This window comes from Podarcis cretensis, assembly GCF_951804945.1.
Source record: "Podarcis cretensis genome assembly, chromosome: 2".
In the NCBI taxonomy this organism is placed as follows: domain Eukaryota; kingdom Metazoa; phylum Chordata; class Lepidosauria; order Squamata; family Lacertidae; genus Podarcis; species Podarcis cretensis.
Genome location: NC_137171.1, coordinates 6944555 through 6957194, shown reverse-complemented (window position 1 = coordinate 6957194; position 12640 = coordinate 6944555). Strand labels below are relative to the sequence as shown.

At 43.0% G+C, this 12640-nt stretch overlaps 1 long non-coding RNA gene across 1 annotated transcript; it reads left to right on the top strand.

The window, feature by feature from the left end:
• The first annotated feature begins 4440 nt into the window (after window positions 1–4440).
• LOC307210831 lies at window positions 4441–12169 on the top strand. Its single transcript, XR_013836163.1, has 2 exons — window positions 4441–4489; window positions 11747–12169. It is a non-coding gene; the product is annotated as an uncharacterized lncRNA (long non-coding RNA).
• The last annotated feature ends 471 nt before the right edge of the window (window positions 12170–12640 follow it).

The window sequence follows — 12640 nt, the reverse complement described above, 5'->3', positions numbered from 1 at the left end:
ATCAGAGAAATGTTGGTGGGCACGTGAGGCTAGTTAACAACGCATTCTTTCTGTCCACTTGGTCACCTTTTTGAAGAAGGTTTTTCTGAGTCACAAGCACCATCACCCTTGGCCTCAAGATTCTTAACCCCCATTTTCACGAAACATTTATAGCAGCATCATACAACTTTAAACAGCCACAGCTTCTCCCCCAAACTTCCTGGGGACTGTAGTTAGCTGAAGGTGTTGACAGTTGCTAAAAGACCCTGATCACCCCCACAGAGTTACAATTTCAAGAGTTCTCTGGGAAGAGGCATTGACTATTAAAACCACTCTGAGCAGTGTTTCCCCTGGGGGTACGCAGGGGAACACATACCCCTAAACATTTTGTGAATCTTTGTACTTTTGTCCATTTACTGTATTTATTTCTCCTGATTTGAACTATAAAATGGTGGTTCTCTTGAGTCAAAATGAGAGTACCCCCTAAACATTTTTTTAGAAAAAAGGCACTGACTCTGAGAATTGTAGCTCTGTAAGGGGAATAGGGAGGGACGCGGGTGGTGCTGTGGGTTAAACCTCAGAGTCTAGGACTTGCTGATCAGAAGGTCCGCGCTTCGAATCCCCGCAACGGGGTGAGCTCCCGTTGTTCAGTCCCTGCTCCTGCCAACCTCGCAGTTCGAAAGTGTGTCAAAGTGCAAGTAGATAAATAGGTACCACTCTGGCAGGAAGGTAAATGGCGTTTCCGTGCGCTGCTCTGGTTCGCCAGAAGCAGCTTAGTCATGCTGGCCACATAAACCAGAAGCTGTACGCTGGCTCCCTCGGCCAATAAAGCAAGATGAGCACTGCAACCCCAGAGTCGGCCACGACTGGACCTAATGGTCAGGGGTCCCTTTTAAGGGGAATAGGGCCCCCTAACAACTATCCACACCCTTGACAAACTTCAGCTCCCAGGATTATTTGAGGGAAGCCTTTGCAGTTTAAAGTGACATGATTATGCTTTAAATATAGCAGCAAGTCACAAGAATCTCCTTTCACCTTCCAAGTCACACACAGAGTTACCTTCTTTTCTTTTCATTTATAGTTATGACTTATTACGGCCCAATCCTAAGACTAGCTGTACTATACAATTAATATTTAGGATACAGAGTTCCATCTGTCACGGTTCATGGTGGCATTCCTGCACTGCAGAGACACAGTACTCTACTCTTGTTGTCATTTAGGAGCAAATGTTCAGGATGTCAGAAGTTTAAACAGGCAGAAGGGCCAATGGAATGCAACAAGTAGCCGGTCCAAGACTCACTCCCTTCAGAGTCTTTCCGCAGGATGTGTTTCTGAACTAGGTTGTCAATTTCTGCAGCTGCAAATGTTTCAAGTGGATACATGCACACTGCACCTTTCCCCCATGGGCTGTGCATGCCCTCAGAGTGGGCACAACCAGGGTGGGCAAAATATGGATGTTTATGTTAATTTGTGCTATGTTTGTTCTTGAGCTGAACTTGAATCATCTGCCTAGATCTGACTAGTCCCCCAAGCACTGGGAAGCACTATACCTGAGAGAGACCAAAAATTCCCCACTCTTTGTCTCTCTGTTAGCACGTAAGTCACGGATCTGGCACAGGACATTTAACTTCTGGCTTCGGCTAAAATCAAATCCCCCCCCCCCCAGTCTAATATCCCTAGTGCTACAAGATTGTCACAAGAGTGCCTGGTCTAAAATTGTCTATCAAAAACTTCACTCTTGTGGTTTATCCCAACACCAGCTACTCACCATAGGTTTCAGTAAAGCAAACAGTCTAATTTGTCAACGCCTAAATGATTTTGAGCATCAGAACAACTTGGCCACAATAAGGAAATTTTCCCCATGGTATGACCATTTTCCATCTTCCCACTTCAATTCTCTGGCACCCCATCTGTATAACCTAGCAATTTCAAAATATAGATGCGATTTTACCCTCTCAAGATTGAATGTATTGCCCTCAGCTGTACTTGAGGGGCGATTCCAACAAATTCCACATGAAAAACGCTTATGTCCCTACGGAGATGGCATCACTGAAACAGTGGCACATGCCCTCCTGGCTTGCACTCTTTATAAAGACCTGAGGAATGAGATTATCACCCCTCTTTTATTGTCCATTCCGGGTAACCCAACCACTGCCACAGTGTCTTTTCCCCTGGCAGATTAAGAGGAGCAGATGACAGCAACAGTTGCAAGGTTTTTAGCTGGGACAATCAGAATAAGGTCCACTATTTGACTGCTGATTCAGGACCCTAAACTGTGTTTTATATAATCGACTTTTAATTTTGTTCTGTGTATATCACAATGTTCTTTTGTTGCTATGGCCAATGGCTGATGCAAATTAAGTTTCATTCATTCATTCATAAGTCATATACACCAGTAGTCTAGTTTAAAAAAAACAAAACCCCTAAAAACCCTCATGCTAAACCAGAGATGAGGCACACATGACCCTTCAAATGTTCTAAGACTACAGATCTCAACATCCATGGCCTTTGGCCATGTTGACTGATGCTGATAGAATTGGAGCCCACAACATCTGGAAGATCACAGTCCACTTAGTTCTGAAGTCTTGCCTTCTCTACTAGGGCTCTTTAGTACTCACAAAGATGCTCCCATACTTCTTTACAGCCCTTAGAACCATGCAAGGACATACAAGCTTTTCCTCTTCATTATGTGGTGAGTATCTGAAGTCGTCAAACATTCTTCAAGCAAGATTTTGCATCTTATCTGAATGCTTTGTGGCATTATCTGGACCTTCTCACCAAGGCAGCTATCATTCCCTTTAACATCAATCTTTAGGGGGTAGGTGCTGTTGTTTATGTTGCCAAAACAGCACTGCCAATTACATAATGGACCCAACATCCATCAAGGAAGATTTTGTAGCCAAGACAGCACTACCCATGCACAAGAGGGAGGATATCAACATGCCAATGGAATCAAGAGATCTTAGAAATACAAAAAATAAAAAATAAGGGAAGGCTCAAAATGGGCAGTTTCCCAAAAAAACCAGTTAAAGCAAAATTGGGTGTTTATGAAAAAAAAACTTTCTCTGTGACTCTTTCTCTTCAATCCAAATAAGGCTCAGTCTAGGGCATTGTTCTTCAATGGATGGGTTGGGACCCATTATGGCTTGCAGCCTGATCCAAGTTGGGCCGCAACAACACTACAATTATATGAGGGGTTAAAGGCGGCTCCTGGGTCTGAAAAGGTTGAAGGCTACTCATATATGAGAATGTTCCCCCAACTTCCCAGCATGCATGACCAAAGAGCAGGGCAACTCACTGCCAGGAAATGGAAAGTGTTGAAGATGCTGATCTCCATAAGCAAAAGTCACCCAGTGAGCCTCATGGTTGAGTGGGGATTTGAACCCTGGATTTGAACACTGCTCCAGACAGACTCTCAAGTTCTTAAGCATTTGTTTAAGGTTCCTCAAAAAATTCAAATCAGCAAATTTAAGGCAGCGCAAGCAGTAAGGTTGCATTGGGTATGCAGCTGATGAGGGCATATTTAAACATGTATTTGGGGGGGGGGGACCTCAGGCCAAATGTGGCCCTCCAGGACACTCTTTGCAGCCCTTGGGACTCTGCACAGACCACACCCTCTCCCCAGCCACACACCTTCTTCTTGGTGTCAGGCCACAAAGAAGTCCATCAGTATAGCTTTTCCTTTCCTCGGTTTTCGTCTATTTCCCCCGCTATTGAAATATTCCAATCTGTTTGGCCTGGGGCAGAGAGCAAGAGAACACACAAGGGTGGGGAATGTGCCCAAATGCGTGTCTAATGTAACTCTATTTGGCCCTCATACTACCCCAGGCCACACCTCACAGTGGCCCTTGCTTCATTCTTTTTCCCTATCTGAGATGTGGCCTTGTACTCTGATACTGCCGCTTGCATGCCAAGACAGTAGAGAAGGGCGTGTGAGTTTCTAGAAACTAGCCTACTGCACAAAGGTCAACCCTACATTTATTTCTCTGCCTCTGCTCCCGCCCACCACTGGCATAAGGCCCTCAGAAGGTTATCCAGAAGGGAATGAAGTCCTCAGGCTGAAAATGGTTCCCCACCCAGAGAAAGAGACACTGAGAAATGGCATAATGAACCTTCTGTAGAATCCCTAAGCGCCAAAGGAGCTCTTTTCATCACTCTATATCCTGAAGCCTTCTCCTGTATAGCTACAGAGTTGGCCAAAACTTGTGGTGCCATCCAGGATAATGCTCAGGAAGCCACACCCAAGGTGGCTGATACCGAGCAAGATGGGCAGGAATGAGGGTTCCACCTGCTCCATCTCTTTCCCTTGTGAACTCAAAGCATTTTCATTCATCCTAGGCCAGCGTAGTGGCCAACCCACCATTTAATAATACAGGACTGAACATGATAGGAGGAATTGTGTTGCCTTGATAACATCAAGCCTTAAAACGAAGAGACTCCTTTCTGATCATGCCTGCACATGTTGGACTCCAAGAGACGTACAGCATTTCTGATGGTGAGGGATGCCAAGGTCAGGCAAAACATCAGGGCGCTTTTTTCAAAAGGGATGCTAAGAAGGGGCACAAGTCCCAAGGTGGCTCCCTAGACTGGGTGGGTAAGATGTGGCTTGCTCTGGGTGGGGAGACACTCTCTGTGTAGGAGCAGGAACATATCTATGGGTACTTCTGGAACCATTCCTGTCGCTTGAGGCTCAAGTAGCCTCAGTGGCCCAGTGTGCCTTCCATCAGATTAGAGTTTATCTGGACAGGGGCAGCCTAACTTCTGTTGACTGTGCTCTAGTAACCTCTTGGTTGAACTACTGTTGTTGTTGTCGTTTAGTCGTGTCCGACTCTTCATGACCCCATGGACCAGAGCACGCCAGGCACTCCTGTCTTCCACTGCCTCCTGCAGTTTGGTCAAACTCATGTTTGTAGCTTCAAGAACACTGTCCAACCATCTCGTCCTCCGTCGTCCCCGTCTCCTTGTGCCCTCAATCTTTCCCAACATCAGTGTCTTTTCCAGGGAGTCTTCTCTTGCGTGGCGAGTTCCCCCCCCCCCCCGGGAAATAAAGACACAAGACACCAGAGTTTAAGGTTAATGGGTCAAATTAGGCCACAACTTTATTGATTACAGGAATTGAGGGGTATTGGCTTAGGCATTGGTCCTATCAGCTAATATGTCATGGACGCACTGTTTATCAATCTAAGCTCAAGACTGGGCCAATATATTTTGTTTCCTGAAGTGAAGGATAAGATAGCATCCCTCCCTCTTCCACAAACAATCTGATAAGGCTGTCAATTGACTCTTAATTTGACAGTAAGAGGCGGGGGAGAGAAGTATCTTCCACCACATCTGAGACATTGGGGGGAACATGCATCATATAGAACTCTGTTTGTATGGCCAGAGGTAGGAGTGCCAACGAATAAGATATTGGGGCCCTGTACCACACAATTGATCACAAGATCATAGAATCATAGAATCATAGAATCATAGAATCATAGAGTTGGAAGAGACCACAAGGGCCATCGAGTCCAACCCCCTGCCAAGCAGGAAACACCATCAGAGCACTCCTGACATATGGTTGTCAAGCCTCTGCTTAAAGACCTCCAAAGAAGGAGACTCCACCACACTCCTTGGCAGCAAATTCCACTGTCGAACAGCTCTTACTGTCAGGAAGTTCTTCCTAATGTTTAGGTGGAATCTTCTTTCTTGTAGTTTGGATCCATTGCTCCGTGTCCGCTTCTCTGGAGCAGCAGAAAACAACCTTTCTCCCTCCTCTATGTGACATCCTTTTATATATTTGAACATGGCTATCATATCACCCCTTAACCTCCTCTTCTCCAGGCTAAACATGCCCAGCTCCCTTAGCCGTTCCTCATAAGGCATCGTTTCCAGGCCTTTGACCATTTTGGTTGCCCTCCTCTGGACACGTTCCAGTTTGTCAGTGTCCTTCTTGAACTGTGGTGCCCAGAACTGGACACAGTACTCCAGGTGAGGTCTGACCAGAGCAGAATACAGTGGCACTATTACTTCCCCTGATCTAGATGCTATACTCCTATTGATGCAGCCCAGAATTGCATTGGCTTTTTTAGCTGCCGCGTCACACTGTTGGCTCATGTCAAGTTTGTGGTCAACCAAGACTCCTAGATCCTTTTCACATGTACTGCTCTCAAGCCAGGTGTCACCCATCTTGTATTTGTGCCTCTCATTTTTTTTGCCCAAGTGCAATACTTCAATACTTTACATTTGAATGGCAATGCCCAGTAACTTTGGGTGGGCCAGGCCTTCTCAAATATTTTATATTTTATCGGCTTAATATTAAATAGCCTATATATATATATATATATATATATATATATATATATATAAACTAAAACATTAATCTAAATATAGTGGTACCTCGGGTTACTAACCCAGAAATCGTGCTTCAGGTTAAGAACTTTGCTTCAGGATGAGAACAGACATCGTGCTCCAGCGGCGCAGCAGCAGCAGAAGGCCCCATTAGCTAAAGTGGTGCTTCAGGTTAAGAACAGTTTCAGGTTAAGTACGGACCTCCAGAATGAATTAAGTACTTAAACCGAGGTACCACTGTACAATAAGAACATAGAAAAAAGAGAGAAATAAAAGCAGGTAAATAGAAAGAAAGAGAGAGAGAAATAAAATTCAGAAATTAAAGAACTTTCGTTTCTTCGTCTGACCACTGTATATAAACAATATTCATTTTAACCACTCCAGTATAATACCCTAAAAAGCCTCTTCTTATAAACAAACATTATCTTCCATCCTCAGATCGAAATGTCATTATTTCGTTTTCTTTTTCATGCAAAAAGTCTATGAGAGGTTTCTACTCTTTAATAAATGTTAACAATGACTTTTCTCTCATTAAAAATGTCAGTTTCTCCATCTCAGCTGAATTTGTTAATTTTAATAGCCATTCTTCCATTGTTGGTAGTGATGAACCCTTCCATCTTTGTGCATCTAAAAGTCTCGCCGTCATAATCAAATATTGAAGCAAAGTTCCATAGTCCTTTTCTAACTGTTTATCTGTAAGTTCCAGCAGGAAGAATTCTGGCTTCAGTTGATAGTTAGTCTTCAAAATTCTCCATATCAATGCATGTATTTGTATTCAATATGTTTTGGCTTTTTTACATGTTCACCAAGCATGATAAAATGTCCATTTTTTCCATATTCTAAATGATTTGTGTGTATAGGAATTAGTAAGCCAACTCAGTGAGCAAAGCTTTTTTATTATTATTAATGTTAATACCCCTATAGGAACAATGTGGATTTCTTTATCCACCAGTTTTGACCAATGGGTTCTCTTATTAGATAACAACAATTCCACCGTATGGCTAAACTGGCTCCCTTCATAATAGCTACTTAAGTTTGGAATGCCCCAACGGCTGCCTGATTGGTGGAAGTATAATCAGTGCTATTTTTTCTGGAAAAAGATGTACCAGAACTCTCCATAAATGCCTACCTTGTTCTCTTCTTATCATGGCAATGAGAGGTGCCAGAACTGAGTTCTGGAAAGTTCCGGCTGAAAAAAAGCCCTGGGTATAATAAAGATTTCTTAAATACGTGATCAGTCCAATTGAAATATAAACTTATTAATTGTTTTAATGCCATTTGTTCAGATGAGCTATTGGTATCCAAATTGGCAACATCTGAAACAAACAACAAACAAAAAAAGTAATTGAGTTACAATCATCATTTTAGATGATGGAGAGTCTCAATTTATTCCAATGTATTATATTTGTATTTATACCTTTCCAAACTGTACAAAAACATTTTTTTGCTTAGACAAGCCCACCCAGGTACATAGATGTTGACATGCTTTAATCCCTTTTTAGTTTACTGCTGATTTAGATTGGGTTTTTAAAAAATATTTTTTAAAAATATTTTTATTGGTTTTTACAGATATTTTCTTACATAACATCATACTTTGCAAAAATAAAACAATTGGCTCCATGAGCCTGTGACTTCCCTCCTCCCCGAATGATGGTTTTCAAATCTAATCTCCATATACTGCAATTTCCTATATTTCTTATTCCTATTAAATTATATCCTTATAGAATTACTTAAATACAATTAGTAATGAATGATAATTTTATCCTTACAAAACTTCTTATAACCCTACCAACGATGTTAATAGTTTACAGTTGTCTTTCAATATAGCATAATTTTTTTCCAGTCTTTCTGAAAAGCGTAGTCCTGCTGGTTCTGGATTTTAATAGTTTTGAAAGTTTTTATTGATAAATTTAATATTTCTGGTAAACTGCTTGGAGGTTTTGTTTCAATCAAGTGGTATATAATTATTGCTAAATAAACAAACATAAACAAACTCAGCTGCTAGGCAACCTCCCAGAGGCACCAAGTTGCACCCAACATTGAGGGTTTGCATGATGTCACACATGAATGACATCAAACATGTGTGACACCATACAGCAGCACTGGTTTGCTGGGCTCCTCAGAGGGTCATGCTGAAGATCCAGCCCTCCGGCATGGCTCTGTTGATGAGCACAGTGCACCTTGGAACTTTGTGTGTCATATGTGAGACTGTAGGAGGCCAATAGCCAGCCATTGGAAGGGCCCCTGGCCCGTTTCCTCCAGATATTGAGGGGACCAAAGACCCCTTGGCCCCCTAGTGTTGGCCCATCTGCTACCTCCTGCCTTTGCCCTGCCCTGAGTGTACCAGGCAAAGGAAGTAAAGTCCTCTGAAACTTATAAAGTAGCATTATATGCGTTGGCAGCTAAGAAAATCAGAAGAAAAGAGCAAGATAAAACAGCGGTCAACTGCAAAGGGGATTCGGACATTTAAGCTGGCATATTTTACTTGAGATTTCCCTGCTATTCTAGTTTATGCAACAAATAATCTCTAGGAGACTTGACCATGGTTTATTGCACCGGTAGTTCTAAATGTTTTTAAAAATGTTTTTATGGTTATTGCTGTTTTTCCTTTTGTTCCCCCTGTGAACGATGCCATGGCCTTTGGCTAGCGCAATAAAGTTTATGAATGCATGAAAAAGTACAGTCGTACCTCTACTTACGTATCCCTCTGGATACAGAATCTTTGGGTTACAGCCATGACAAACCCAGAAGTGTATTGCTACACGCACATGCGCAGAAGCGCTTAAACACGCCGTGCACGTGCGCAGAAGTGCGCCTCTATTTATGTAATTTTCAGGTGTGAACGGACCCCTGGAACAAATTAAGTTCTTATCCGGAGGGTCCACTGTATGATGATTCTGATGGGAACGCACTGGGTCTCCTTTGCGTAACACCTTAAGCAGGTCCCGCTAGCCATCATATATGAGTCTCCAGCCCAGACAGCATCCACAAACTTACAGCAGCCATATATGGCAAGCCTGCCCTACTTCCCAGGCATTGGGTTGGGCTTTAATTGTGGGAGTACAAGTCCCTACATGCAGGGCTGTACCAACAATGGAGCACAGTGAAGCTATGAATAAAGGCAGCAGATTCCTAAGAGGGTACCAACTTTCCCCTTCTTCCTTGAATCATTACCACCTTTGCATCATTAAAAAAAACTGCATGTGGAGAAGGGAATGTTATTACACTTCTTAAATGTGCAAAGCTATAGTGCTCATTTTGCATGGAAAGTTGCCCCCTTCAAGGAGTGCTTGAAAAATTCAATTCTTGTGAACTCTGGTGGGAACTGATCTGAACCTGCAGCTCCTAGACTAATGTGCAGATTACACATTTTTAGATGTTATACAGATACCAATTGGGATCTTCTTTTTTTAAAAAAGCTGCACTTAGAAGGTTTGTTGAAAGTGGCAACTCTTCAACATACACCAAAAAGAATACCCTGCATAATATACAAAGAGGGGCAGTTTTAAAGGGGAGGTGCCACCACACTAAAGGCCCAATTCTGGCTTCATGCAGAATGTACCTCCTTATAAAGATGATATCAATCAAACAATATTTTATTGCGGTCCAAAGACCCATAAAACATAAAACATAAAACAATTTCAAAACTAGATACAGTTAAATCAACCAGACAGACAGATGGAAGAAACCAAGGTAGTCATTTTGTTGTATCTAGGGCATACAAAGGTAAAGGTAAAGGTACCCCTGCCCATAAAGGTACCCCTGCCAGTCGTGTCTGACTCTAGGGTTGTGCGCCCATCTCACTTAAGAGGCCGGGGGCCAGCGCTGTCCGCAGACACTTCTGGGTCACGTGGCCAGCGTGACAAAGCTGCTCTGGCGAGCCGGCACCAGCACAGCACACGGAAACGCCTTTTACCTTCCCGCTAGAAAGCGGTACCTATTTATCTACTTGCACTTAGGGATGCTTTCGAACTGCTAGGTGGGCAGGAGCTGAGACCGAAGACGGGAGCTCACCCCGCCGCGGGGATTCGAACCGCCGACCATACGATCGGCAAGTCCTAGGCACTGAGGTTTTACCCACAGCGCCACCCGCGTTCCGTCTAGGGCATAATGACCTTTATTTATTATAACCCCTGAAAAAAACTTTGCCACGGCCAGTGGGATATCGTTTGACGTGTCTTCCAAAAGATATTTAATATGGGAGGCTTCGGATTTTCCCAGCAAATTTGCCAGTAAGGGTTTGATCAGTTGATCCCTTGCTTACTCATATTGCCCACAAATGCAGTAGGATATGCTTCATACAATTGATGTCCTGGGAACATAAACAAAACCTATTCTGATAGGGGATGCCCCTCAGTCTGCCATTTAGAACTTCTGAGGGAAATACATTTAGTCTGGCTTTGGTAAATAAATGCCGATAGGTAGGTACAGACAAATTCGTAAGGTATGAGGATATCTGAAAGTCGTACCTGTATTGAATTCCAGCTGTGACCGGACTACAAATTACATATGATTGGGATCGCAGGTCGCTATGTGAGATGTCCCAAAGCCTTTGCCTCAGGGATTCAGTGGCAGTGTCGTGACCCAGATGATATAAGAGGGATAATGGCAGTCCAGTCGAGGAGGCTTTTATGGCCATCGTTTTCAGCCATGGGCTGACAAACTTCTCATTTGTTAAAAGTACTAATAATCCCTTCCCCAGGCCAAATACTGAGTTCTTGAGCCAGTATCTCAAGGCAGCCCACCATACTTTGGTGGAGAGAGGGCATTCACCTGTTTCCAGAAACAGAATTGAATTTGGGACACAGTTTGGGACCTTTAATAGGGACCAAAGAAAGATGATGTCTGCAGGATGTCTTCTCCTGCAGAACTCAGCAATCAGTTGAGTATATATAATACACTGTTTTAAGTTTCCTGGTCCTGAGCTATATATGGCTTTGTTCACCTGTACAAGCAGCTTGGAATTAGGCAGTTAGCTGATGGGCAGCCAATGCCATTCTTTCTGGCATAATATGATGGCGATATTCTTCCCTAAGGAGCAGTCGAGCCACTGCACTTTTGCACTAGCTGCAGCTTCCAGGTCATTCTCACTCTATATATGGCAGTAATCCAATCTGGAGGTCACCAGCACATGGACCAAAGCTGGGAAAATGCAATCCTAACCACTGAGGTCACTTGGGGCACTAGTGACAGAGATGGATCCAGTAGTAGCACACCCTGCCTCTATGAACCTGCTCCTTCAACAGGAGTGTGGCCCCATCCAAAACAGGCAATAGCCCCATTATCCAGACTCAGGAACCACCACTACAGCATCTCTGCTGACTTGTACAGTTCCTGTGTGGGGAAAATAGTATCCAAATACATTTTGTAGAAATGCATATTTTGATCAAAATACATTTATACTGATTTTTTTTTTCTTATTCACCAATTTATACAGAAATGAAACAGAACAAATTTGCAAGTAAACACACACAACAGTGATATCCATCTGGAGATAGACTGATTTGACCATCCCTCTTTGGATCCACATCTGTTCATTTGGGACAGATTTAGTTTGGAGTGATTGGCTACTATGGTCCCCTGCCTCGTGGATCTCTGACTGGGCTACATCTTGAGCTTCTGGCTGGCAGCAGCATGGAGATTCACACAAAGGTGTGAAATGGAGAAGACCACAAGAACATTTCCATGGCTGTCTTAGGAAATTTCTTCTGACTATAGCAGTTTGGAACAGCAAGCTGGAGCTAGTATCTTGGGTGCACCTGAGTTATCATTGACAAGTACCATGCATATATGGCTGTGGACATCATGAAACCCTATAATGAATATACCAGGCTTCTACTTCAAAGGCAGGATGTCCAAATCCTCTTGTGGGTGTGGGTGATTGCAGGAAAAGTCTTCATGCCACAGCCTTCTTTCTCCCAGAAGGTTCACACAGCAAATTTGGCATGCATGTAGGTCATGGCGGTAGCCTGGAATGTATTATGTGCTGCGTCTAATCCAAATGGATTCATTTAGGAATTCGATCTGTTTATTTGATTCTGATATAAACTGTCTTGATTTGAACCTTCAGGTCTAATGATCAGGTCAGAAAACAGTTATCTACTGACTCACATTTCCTGTATATTTCACTTAGAGCTCTGAGCACATGACCTTTTGCCATTCTTCATCTTACTTGTGGTCAGAGAAACTGGGGAGGGGGAGAACATTTCACCAAATTTATCCAGTGGAAAGAATATTTTATCTATCATCTATCTATGTATCATCTATCTATCTATCTATCTATAATCTATCTATCATCTAGTATGCTAACACTTGCTTTTGAATTATGGTG